The following is a 12678-nucleotide window of genomic DNA, read 5'->3' on the forward strand; positions in this document are numbered from 1 at the left end:
TAACAACTACATCATCTGCATAAAGAAGCACACATACTTTATCACTCCCCACACTTACCCCTACATTCATTCTTCTCATGCTGGCTGCTAGCTCCTCTGTATACAGGCTAAAAAAGGGTTAATGACAATATACAGCCTTGCCTAACTCCTCTCTCACTCTTCACCCAGTCTGTTTCTATGTCTCCTAGTCTGTATCTAGTTCTTGTGTCCACATACATACTGTGCACTATGTTAACTATCTTTGCACTCAATCCAATCTTTTCTAAGACTCTACCTAACATTTCTCTGTTCACTCTGTCATAAGCATTCTCTATATCCAGAAAACCTAGGTACAATTTACCCCCATCCTTCTTTTTCTTCTCAGTCATTTCATTCACCACAAACAAATTGTCCTCAGCTCTCTTATCCACACGAAAACCATTCTGTTCTTCACCCAGCACTCCAGCTCTCTCAGTCCATTTACACAGTCTCTCATTCAACACTGCACTGAAAACTTTACCTACTGTATTCGCTAATGCAATTGGTCTGTAGTTCTTCCACTCATTATTACTTTTAAATTCTCCCTTATGCAACAGACACACTTGGCTCTCATTCCACTTTCTTGGCACTCTCTCTCTTCATCCCACACTCGGTTAAATAATTCAGTTATTCTATCAATCACTACCTCCCCACCATTCTTGTAGAACTCATACAGTATATCATCTGGAGCTGCTGCCTTGCCATTCTTCTGTCTTCTTACACACCTCTCCACCTCCTCCCTACTGATTCTTTCATCCAGTTCATCTGCATTCTTCCTTTCCAGTGTCACACATCATTCTCTCATATTAAACATCTCACCTACCCCACCTACTTCTTCCCAGAACTCTTTGACTGCCTCCCTGATTCCTTCCTTCTCTGTTATAACTACACTATCCAATTTTAGACTCTCCACACCAACACTGCCTGACATATTCTCACCTCTCGTGAAATTGTACCATTCATGGCCACCTTCCATACCTTTCTCCCTTAAAGACTGAATCACACTCCTCTCAGTTTCACTTTAGCATCCATTATCATTCATCTTGTCAACCACTGCTGCTTCACATACGCTGCTCATGCATTCTGATACTCAATCTCTGCCTCTTTTTCCTCAGCCTGTCTACTCATTCTCTTTCGTTCCTTCCTAGCCGCTCTGATTTCATCATTCCACTATGGTTTACATACATTCTTTCTTCTACCTACTCTCACAAACCCTATCTGGTTCTCAGCAGCACCCCTCACGTCCTCAACCAGTTTCTCATTCAGATGCTCCATCTCATGCACGCTTACATCGTCCCAGCTTCTCTCACTCAGATCAACCTGAAAGTTCTCCCACCCTACATCTCTCAGTCTACACTTCTTTTTCTTACTTGCCACTTTCATTTCATTCCCCACCCTGCATCAAACACTCCACAACCAGCATGTTGTGATCAGACACAATATCAACCAAACCATTCTCATCTATCCACACATGCGGCACAATTTCATGCATTCTTTCATTCACCAACACATAGTCAATTGCTGATTCCTGCTCTCTTGCACTCCAAGTCACACGCCCCTCGGCCAAAGTAACATTCAGATTTTCCAGCTCCAGTTCATCAATAAACTCCCCAAGCACTTCACCATTCCTGTTTACCTGTTCCCCCAGTATTCCCACATGTGTATTCATGTCACCCATAACTAGCACTCTCTCCTCTCCATGCTCTCTCACAACTTTCTTAAGTTTGTCATACTTCCTCCTGTTTTCCCTCTCTGCTCTTTCATCCATGACAGTCATGTGCACTACCACTAGTACCACCTTCTCTGGTCTGCCACGACCATCCATGCATTCCACTCTGACTGCAAGCACATCCTCACTACTTGTACACTCCCCCACATCAATCTCCTCTACTTTCAGTCCCCTTTCTTTCTTGTAGAGTAGGGCTACACCTCCTCCCAGTGTTTCCTGTGTCTTATGCCTCTTTACAATCATAACATACTCACATCCCTCCATTCATACATCATCTCTCAGGTGAGTCTCAGTGAGCCTAAGTCGAACCTCCACTCGCTGAGCAACTTGCATACATCCTCAAACTTTCCCACACCCCATCCTCTCACATTCATACAGCCAATCTTCACACATTTACTTGCCTGGTTAGTCTCTTCTCTTCCATGTTCACTGACATCAGTGGGTCCTTCTCGTCATGCTTCGTCCACACAACACACCTGCCTCACCCTCATCCACTCGGCCAGTCGACGTTCTAGCTTCTCATTACTGTTGTGGTTGAGGTGGACCCTGTCTCTCCCATAGAATTTGTCCTGGTTGAGGATCCCATCTATGTCTAAGAAGCTCATGTTGCCCTTCTTCTCTGCCATCCATTCCATCTTGACCTTCATGAGTTCCATGCATATCTTGCGGTTCGTTTCTCTTCTGACCTTCTCATATTGCACTCCTTCCCGTGGGCGCCGTATGACCCCCACCACAGCCACACACATCTTTTCTTGTGCTACCTTCACTGCTTCTATCACTTTCTTTACTGTTTCTTCAGCACGCCTTTACTAAGTTGTTGCCTCCTCCTTGAATCACTAGCAAGTTTCTTTCTTCCATTTCTTGCACTTCTTTCTTGACTTTCCTCTTGATGTCTTGGATCTTAGCACCTCCCATGCTGGTGCACTCAATTTCCCTTCTCACGAAGAAGAAGAAGTCGGGAGTCTTCCTTACCATGCTGTCTCCAATTACACGTACTGGGGCTTTCTTGATTACCATTCCTTTTTTTTTTTTTATGTGATGGTACAGGTGGCTCAGGATCACTCCTAAGCCAGGCCTTTGGAGCGCCAATTCCTGTAGAAGGGGGTAAAAAAAAAAAAAAAAGAGAAACGAACAGCATCCTCTACACTATTTGTTCCTACATCTGACACACCACATTCTTTCCAGAAACTCTTTCACCCCCTTAATCATCCTTTCATTCGCCTCTCTATACAATCCCAGCAACAACACCATCCACTCCTTTCCTGTCTTCTCCACTCTTTCATTTCTATCATGCCCCAACTCAGTCAGTATCACTTGTATCATCTCATTCCTGTCTCTGGCATACTTCACACACTCCAGCACCACATGTTCCACTGTCTCATCTTCTTCTATGTCACACATCTAGCACACTTTGCTGCGGGACTCAGACCATCTGTAACTCCTTGCGTTCACATCCATACACTGTGCCCTCGCTCCGAAGAGAAAATCACCACCCAGGCTTCCATCATACCACCTTTCATACCTCGGGGCCTCTTTCTCCTTGTACCATTCCAGGGTCTTCTTTCTTTCCATCTCATTCTTCCATTCATTCAGTCCCACACATTTCACTTCTTTGTCTATCTCATTCTTTTATTTTCTCACATCCCATTCAGCTCACTCTCTGCTTCCTTTTGTAACAACCCATTCCTCTCATTTTGATTCCTCATAGCTATTCTTATCGCCCACACAACTTGTAATCCACTCCTGTCTATCATTCACATGCACCTCTTCCTCCATTTGCTTCCATTTTCATTCCACGGGTACACCTTACTTGCTATTCTTGCATCATCCTTTCTCTCAAGCCTAATCTTGTACCTTGATCTTGATGGTACAGGTGGCACAGGATCACTCCTGAGTCAGGCCTTTGGATCGGCAACTCCTGTAGAAAGGGAAAAAAAAAGAGAAACGAGCAGCATCCTCTATCCTAATTGTTCATACACCTGGCACGCCATATTCTCTCCAGAAACTCTTTCACCGCCTCAGTCATCCTTTCATTCGCCTCTCTACACAGTCCCAGCAACAACACCATCCATTCCTTTCCTGTCTTCTCCACTCTTTCATTCCTATCATGCCCTAACTCAGTCAGTATCACTTGCATCATCTCATTCCTGTCTCTGGCATACTTCACACACTCCAGCACCACATGTTCCACCGTCTCATCCTCTCCCATGTCACACATCTGGCACACTTTGCAGCGTGACTCAGACCACCTGTAACTCCTTGCATTCACATCCATACATTGTGCCCTCGCTCGGAAGAGAATCACCGCCCAGGCTTCCATCATACCACCTTTCATACCTCGGGGCCTCTTTCTCCTTGTACCATTCCAGGGTCTTCTTTCTTTCCATTTCATTCTTCCATTCATTCAGTCCCACAAATTTCACTTCTTTGTCTATCTCATTCTTCCATTTCTCACATCCCATTCGGCTCCCACTCTGCCTCCTCTTGTTACCACCCATTCACGCTCATTTTGATTTTCCTACCAGCCATTCTTATCGTCCACACAACTTGCAATCCATTCCTGTCTGTCATTCTCATGCATCACTTCCTCCATTTGCTTCCACTTTCATTCCACAGGTACACCTTCCTTGCTATTCTTGCATCATCCATTCTCTCAAGCCTAATCTTGTACCTAAGTATGGCTTTTGTGAGTCTTTCTCTGAAGGTGCTCCATCCCATGTCACCTCTCAAGGCTTCAACTGCTGTGCACCTCGGTGCACTCAGTGCCATCCTTGCTACTCTATTCTGGCCCACTTCTAACTTATCAATTTCACTTTCATTCCATGCAATCACATCCATACTATACATTATACATGGCACAGCCACACTCTTCCACACTTCTCTCAACACATCATACTTACTTGCTCTCATCCTTGCCGCGCTTCCCAATCGACCTACCCACTGGTTTACCATACTTATCTTTTCATTCTTTGCCTTTGCACACCCACTAGGACTCATCCACATCCCTAAGTACTTGTATTCTTGCACCTGTCTCAACTCATTCTCTCCAAGTCTCCATACCACATTACTTTCATCCTCTGACCTATTCACAATCATTACCTTACTCCAAAGTCTTTACTATAGCCATCCACTACGTCCAACAAACTTTGAAGCTCATGTGCTGATTCACTCATAACAACTACATCATCTGCATAAAGGAGCACACATACTTTATCATTCCCCACACTTACCCCTACATTCATTCTTCTCATCCTGGCTGCTAGCTCCTCTGTATATAGGCTAAAAAGGGTTGGTGACAATATACAGCCCTGCCTAACTACTCTCTCACTCTTCACCCAGTCTGTTTCTATGTCTCCTAGCCTGTATCTAGCTCTTGTGTCCACATACATACTTTGCACTATGTTAATTATCTTTGCACTCAATCCAATCTTTTCTAAGACTCTACTTAACATTTCTCTGTTCACTCTATCATAAGCTTTCTCTATATCCAAAAAAACCTAGGTACAATTTACCCCCATCCTTCTTTTTCTTCTCAATCATTTCATTCACCACAAACATATTGTCCTCAGCTCTCCTGTCCCTACGAAAACCATTCTGTTCTTCACCCAGCACTCCAGCTGTCTCAATCCATTTACACAGTCTCTCATTCAACACTGCACTGAAAACTTTACCTATTGTATTCACTAATGCAATTGGCCTGTAGTTCTTCAGCTCATTCTTACACTTAAATCCTCCTTTATGCAACAGACACTCGGCTCTCATTCCACTTTCTTGGCACTCTCTCTTCATCCCACACTCGGTTGAATAACTCAGTCATTCTGTCTATCACTACCTCCCCACCATTCTTGTAGAACTCATAGGGTATATCATCTGGACCTGCTGCCTTGCCATTCTTCTGCCTTCTCACACACCTCTCCACTTCATCCCTACTGATTCTTTTATCCAGTTCATCTGCATTCTTCCTTTCCAGTGTTACACATTCTTCTCTCACACTAAACATCTCACCTACCCCACTTACTTCTTCCCAGAACCCTTAGATTGCCTCCCTGATTCCATCCTTCTCTGTTATAACTACACTTTTAGACTCTCCACACCAACACTGCCTGACATTTTCTCACCTCTCATGAACTTGTACCATTCACGGCCACCTTCCATACCTTTCTCTCTTAAAGATTGAATCACTCTCCTTTCACTCTTCACTTTAGCTTTCATTATCATTCGTCTTGTCAACCGCTGCTGCTTCACATACGCTGCCCATGCATTCTGATACTCATTCTCTGCCTCATCGCTTTCATACCTCTTTTTCCTCAGCCATCTGCACTGTCTACTCATTCTCTTTCGCTCCTTCCTAGCTGCTCTGATTTCATCATTCCACCATGGTTTACATACATTCTTTCTTCTACCTACTCACACAAACCCTATCTGGTTCTCAGCAGCACCCCTCACGTCCTCAACCAGTTTCTCATTCAGATGCTCCACGTCATGCACACTTTCGTCATCCCAGCTTCTCTCACTCAGATCAACCTGAAAGTTCTCCCACCCTACATCTCTCAGTCTCCACTTCTTTTTCTTACTTGCCACTTTCACTTCATTCCCACCCTGCATCAAGCACTCCACAACCAGCATGTTGTGATCGGACACAATTTCAACCAAACCATCCTCATCTATCCACATGTGCGACACAATTTCACGCATTCTTCCATTCACCAACATGTAGTCAATTGCCGATTCCTGTTCTCTTGCACTCCAAGTCACACGCCCCTCAGCCAAAGTAACATTCAGATTTTCCAGCTCCAGTTCATCAACAAACTCTCCAAGCATTTCACCATTTCTCTTCACCTGTTCCCCCAGTATTCCCACATGTGCATTCATGTCACCCATAATTAGCACTCTCTCCTCTCCATGCTCTCTCACAACTTTCTCAAGTATGTCATACTTCCTCCTATTTTCCCTCTCTGCTCTTTCACCCATGACAGTCATGTGCACTACCACCAGTACCACCTTCTCTGGTCTGCTACGACCATCCATGCATTCCACTCTTACTGCAAGCACATCCTCACTACTTGTATACTTGTAGCAGCACTGATGACCTTGATCTTGATCTTATGCCGACTGACGGACAAATTCCTGAAATATACAAAGTATTTCTAAATGGCAAACGACTAATGACGGAACTACAAAAAAATGAGACTTACTTAAAAGTGTAAATATACCAAAGACTTGGAAAGAATCAAGGACAGTGATGGTGCTTACGAAAAGCAAACCAAAAACAAATGAACATAGACCAATATCTCTAGTAAATACGAGTATATCATATAAATTAGTCATGCCTGTCATTAGAGAGGCAATAGAAGACCACATAAAGAATAATGAGTTGTAAAATGACACAAAAGCAGGTTTTACAGACGGAGGAAGAGTGGAGAACAACCTTCTGATACTGAGATACTGTGCTGAAAACTCATACAAGATGAAGAAACCTCTAATTGTAACAACAGTAGACTTCTCAAAAGCGATATAGCATAAAGAGAGACAAACTTATAGAGACACAAATGAAATACGTACTAGACTCAAGAACAATAATTGATATCGTAACAAAAATGTATAGAGAGGAGATAAAACCATTATTGACTTGAAGGACAAGAAAGTAGACATAGACGTAACATGTAGGATACGCCATGGTTATACAGGGTCAACCACATCATTCAAGCTAATAACATACAAAATTATACAACACCTAGAAGAAAAAGAAGGCGGCTATGAAGACGAGAGATGTAAGATCAACACTATATTTTGTGGATGATGAACCATTACTGGGAAATGGCATAGAATCAGCAGAAAAAAACATACAAGAACTGATGCAGATAAGCAGAAAATATGGACTAGAAATAAATAAAGACAAGAGCAACATTGTAATATTTAATCTGAGAGAAAAGCCAAACATCATAAGATGAAGGTCAGGTCACCGCCGTGGAGGACGGACGTGTTTTCAGTGTGCTCTGCGCATTCAAATCAGTTCTTCAGTAACGCAGATCACTGTTTTTTATCTCCATCTCTACGTGAAATGGCGGAACACAGGCTCATCAAGAGGCGTGATCTCCCGGGATATTGTCCTCAGCGATGGTGTGCCTGGAGTGGACCTTCCATCCACACCTCTACACGATGGGGTGGATGATGACACCTGTTGCAGCTGAAGAAAGACGAGCTCGTCACCACTGTTATCCAGCTACAAAAACAGGTAATGAAAGATAGAAATGTGATTCAGTCCCTCCGTCTACAGAGAGACTGGATAATTAACAAAAAGGCACAATTGATTGACTTATTAGGGCTTATAGACGCTCTTACTGATGCGAGGGAGAATGAGAAGACCGCCACCTGCTCTGTGGTGACAACAGCCACCTCTCTCTCAATCGCCAGAACTTAATAATAATAATAATAATAATAATAATAAACGGTTTATTATTTAGGCAGTTAACAAACTGAAAATGTACATAGAGGGTGGGGAAAAACTTATCATTAATCCTAAAGGTAAGTCTAATCTAGGAGGGAGATACTAATGATTGATGGCTCGCACCATGGTGGGAATCGCACTGAGTCTGTACCGGTCCGTGCGCGGTGCCTTCAGGGGCGTTATTTTGTTGTGGTGTCTGGTGGCACGGACCGGGCGAGGCGCGTCAGGCGGCAGCATGTTTCTGAGACGTGGATGATGCAGTAGTCCCCTCCCAAACTTCTCCAGAGCCTCTCGGTGCCTGGTGGATATTCTGGACAGACTCAGGGTGGTCAGGGCTTCTTCGTAGGTGGTGTATGCAGGGCAAAGGATGACCCTGCACGCCCTTTTCTGCACACTCTCTAGCTGTAGCTTTTGAGTGTGTGTGAGGGAGGAGGACCACGCTGGGGAGGCGTACATGAGTTTGGGGAGGATGAAGGTAAGGTACACCCCCCTTAACTCATCTGTCGGCGTCCTCAGCGACCTGAGTCTGTGCAGCATGTACAGCCTGTAGGTAGCTGATCTCACGGTGCTGGCGACATGCTGCTTCCAGGTCAGCTGGTCGTCCACCGTGACTCCGAGAAGCTTGGCACATTGGACCACCTGGAGGGGGTGAGGGCCCACTGTGAGCCGGGGAGGGGGCACTGGTACAGAGGAGGTACAGAAATGCATCACCACAGTTTTGCTGTGGTTGATGGTCATCCTGCTCTCCTCCATCCACGTCTGCAGTCGCTCCAGAATTGCTTGCAGTGGCGAGTAGTCCTGGTTCTTGGTGGAAACTGGGACGCCCACGGTGCAGTCGTCCACATACTTCCAGCGATAGGGGGTGTCAGTGAGGGCGTCGTTGATGAGGAGGAGGAAGCATAGAGGACCCATCTTGGTCCCCTGGGGGACCCCACATGTCAGCTGTTGGAAATTAGGGACAGAGCCCTGATAGCGAACGGCCTGACGTCTCCCTGTGGGGAAGTCGGCTAGCCACGCTATCAGATTAGGAGGGAGACCCAGACTTACTGCCTTGCTGATGACAACAGTGTGATCAACAAGATCAAAGGCTTTTTTGAAGTCCACAAAAGCAACAGCTAGAGAGGTGTTTCGCTTGTCCAGGTGGCTGTGGATGAATTCAAGGAAGCTGGTCAGGTAATGTGAGGTGGAGGTGGCTTTAATATTTCCGAATTGTCTGATATCCACGGTGTTACAAATTTTGGTGTATGCTCAGTCATATACAAAATCTTCACAAATAAGGCTAGGGATGGGAGTGACAGAGACTGGCCTGAGGTCATTGAGTGACTGTGGACTGGAAGTTTTGGGGATGGGGGTGACGTAAGATGTCTTCCAGTCCGCGGGGCAAGAGTGTTGGGAGAGTGAGGCGTTTATTATGGAGCATAGCGGTGTTGCTAGCTCTACAGCAAATTCCTTGTAAATTTTTATAGGAAGGTCAGTGGGTGTGGTGGATCTTGGTTTAAATTTAAGTATTCTCTTAAAAAATATCCATCGCCTGGACAGTGTGTGGAGGGGAGGGAGCGGGAAGATAGGCAGGAAGCGGAGTGGTGTGGAGGGGAGGAAAGGTTTGACAGATAGCAGCAAAGTGATCGTTCATCTTCTGAGCCGCGAGATTAGCAGGAAGGTGTAAGGTGCAAGGAAGAGATGAAGTGTGCTTTTGTAAGCCACACAAAGCTTTGATCTTAGCGTGCCACTGTCTGTTGTTGGTCAGCTTGAGGTGGTGTATCTTGTCTGGGTAATAGCTTGCCTTTGCATTCTTAATCTCCCTGATTACTCTGTTTCTTAGTTTCCTGTATAGGACCGGGCAGGAGTGGAACGCCCAGGTCCGCTGACGCATGAGTCTTTTAATGCGGGGCGTCATCCAGGGAGCATCAGACGGGTGCGTTGTGACGCTCTTGGCTGGGAAGTAGCGGTGGAAGGCTTCTGTGGTGGTGGCGACGTAATTTTGCCATTTTAAGTGGACGTCCTCCTCATCCAGCACCTCAGTCCACGGGTGTTGTGTCACCCACTGCCCAAACTCCCTCATGGCTGAGTCAGGCATGGGGCGGTGGGTCCTGGTGACAGCTGACCGGGGGGGTCGAGGTGGTGGGTGTGGGTGTCCACAGTATGGAGAGGTGGGTGCTCCGTCCCATGGGAGGCAGCGGCTTGGGTGGCGAGTACTGCTGGCCCAGGTCTGTGAGTATAAGGTCGAGGATGGCTTGCTGGTGGGTGGGGAAGTCCACGACCTGGGTGAGGTGTAGCTGGTGTAGGATATCGTTGATATCTAATCTGTTAAAGTCCCCACAGATGACCAGCTTGGCAGCAGGATACCTCACCCTCAGGGCATCAGCAGTGTTGATGATGTGAGCGGTGAGTAACTGTGCTGTGGCGGCTCGTGGGGGGTGGTACACGACGCAAACTATGATGGAGGCTGTGTTGCTGGGATGGGAGGGGGGCGTGACTCTCACCCACAGGGCCACCACACCGGCAGGAATAGCGACAGGGAGGTGTGAGGGGCTGAGGGCAGAGCGGCAGAAAACGGCCACTCCCCCCCTCCTGCGTCCTGACCTGAGGTGATGGTAGAGCTGGTAGTCCTGCATCGTGCACACCTCAGGAACAATCTGCCACGCCTCAGTAACCGCCACAATGTCCGCACAAGTAGATCTCATCGTCACAATCAATTCGTCCATCTTGTTGGCCAGAGACGTCGCATTAAATAAGAGGAGTGAGGGAAGACTATACCACGTTCTCAGCACCTCAAAGTGTTTGTATTCTCTCTTCTCCACCCTGCGGTCTTCTCTGGCACTGGAGGTCACTACCTTGATGGGACGCACCACACTTTTGCCTCCTCTCGATCCTCGGTTTCGAAATAGTTTCAAGGACTTAAGGCACTGTATCACGTTGGGCGGCGGGTACCCGGATCCTCGTCTACGACGCAGGAGGTAGTTGCGTTCGTACGTTTGCACTGAAGCACACATTTTTCTTTATGTATCACACGCATTCGCTACAAGTGTTCACAAAAACAACAATCCCACCAGGTCGAACCTCAAACTAAAAGCTAAAAGTTGAAAACAGAAAAAGAAAAAAACAAAAAAACTGAGGTCACTATCACTAGGGGGCGGGGAAGGCCAACAAGCTGGCCGAGGCTGCTCGAGAGCGCCTAAGGTCACACGTCCTGCCCGTGTGAGGTCAAGACGGTGTGCTTCCTCGGACCGCTGGAGGCAGTGGTGGAGATCAGGGAAGCCCAGACCTCTTAGACACGCGGTAGTAGAAGCAGACCCCACCATAAATACAGCTACCGCTGCTGCCACCGCCACCACAGTCGCCGCCGCAGCATCAGCACCCGCCGACACCGACACTGACTCCGCCGCCGCCGCCACCAACACCACCACCACCACCAACAACAACAACAACAGGAGGAGCAACAGCAGCAACGCCAATAACAACAGGAGCAGTATCAGCAGCAACAACAATGGCAGAAACAACAACAACAACAGGAGCAACAGCAACAAGAGGAGGAAGAAACGATGTCAGCAGCGATTAGGACCTTACTCCGCTACACCAGGTGCGCGACCCAACCCTCCCGCACCCCATTCCCACCCACATCATCTTAGATCCCAAAGGGGCGTCAGAGGTGGAGACTGACCACGCTCCGACTACTGCTCCCGTCTCGGACACACATCCGAGGTGTGTTACAGCCGCACTGCTGATATAAGGCAGGAAACGATTCTCAGAAGGGTCCTGACAGAAGGATGGAGAAAAGAGTTAAATCCTCACCCTCAGCTGCCCTTTCGAGACTCCCCTCTCCACCCCTGTCCACCATCATGGCAATCACAACCCAGGCAACACCACGACTGGAGCCCACTCATGTGGCAGGGAAGGCAATAACGCGCCTCCCCTGCCAAAGTCAAACCAGCGCCAAGGAAAAACAAAAGACTGGCCACCTCAGCCGACACCTGACTGTTGTGCTGGACAACGTGAGCGGTCTTCGCACCAACCTTGGTGACCTCATCCACAACTTTGTCCTCCGACACAACGCGGACATTGTTGCCGTCACGGAAACGTGGGTCAATGGTGGGGTGGAGCCGACGTTTGGCAACATCCCGGGCTACAGAAAGTGGGTGAGGAAGGACCGTGAGCATAGAGTGGGCGGAGGCGTGGCTGCCTGCTTCAAACACGGCCTCCATACTCAAAAAATTGACATCGTGCTGCCTGAAGGAATGGAGGCGCTGTTCTTTAGAGGTGATAAATGACAGCATGGGACTCCTCCTGTGTGTCATGTACCGTCCCCCAAGGCAAGGACGTTCAGCGCTGGATTTCCTGACGGAGGAACTGGACACTATGCTACAGCAGCACAAGTGTTCCCACGTCATGATTCTGGGGGATCTAAACTTCCACCTGGAGCAGGATGCCTTTAACAGCCTCCTGATGGTCCAGGGTCTGACGAACCACGTGTCCTTCCCTACAC

The sequence above is a fragment of the Scylla paramamosain genome, chromosome 46, assembly GCF_035594125.1.
Source record: "Scylla paramamosain isolate STU-SP2022 chromosome 46, ASM3559412v1, whole genome shotgun sequence".
Classification (NCBI taxonomy): Eukaryota; Metazoa; Arthropoda; class Malacostraca; order Decapoda; family Portunidae; genus Scylla; species Scylla paramamosain.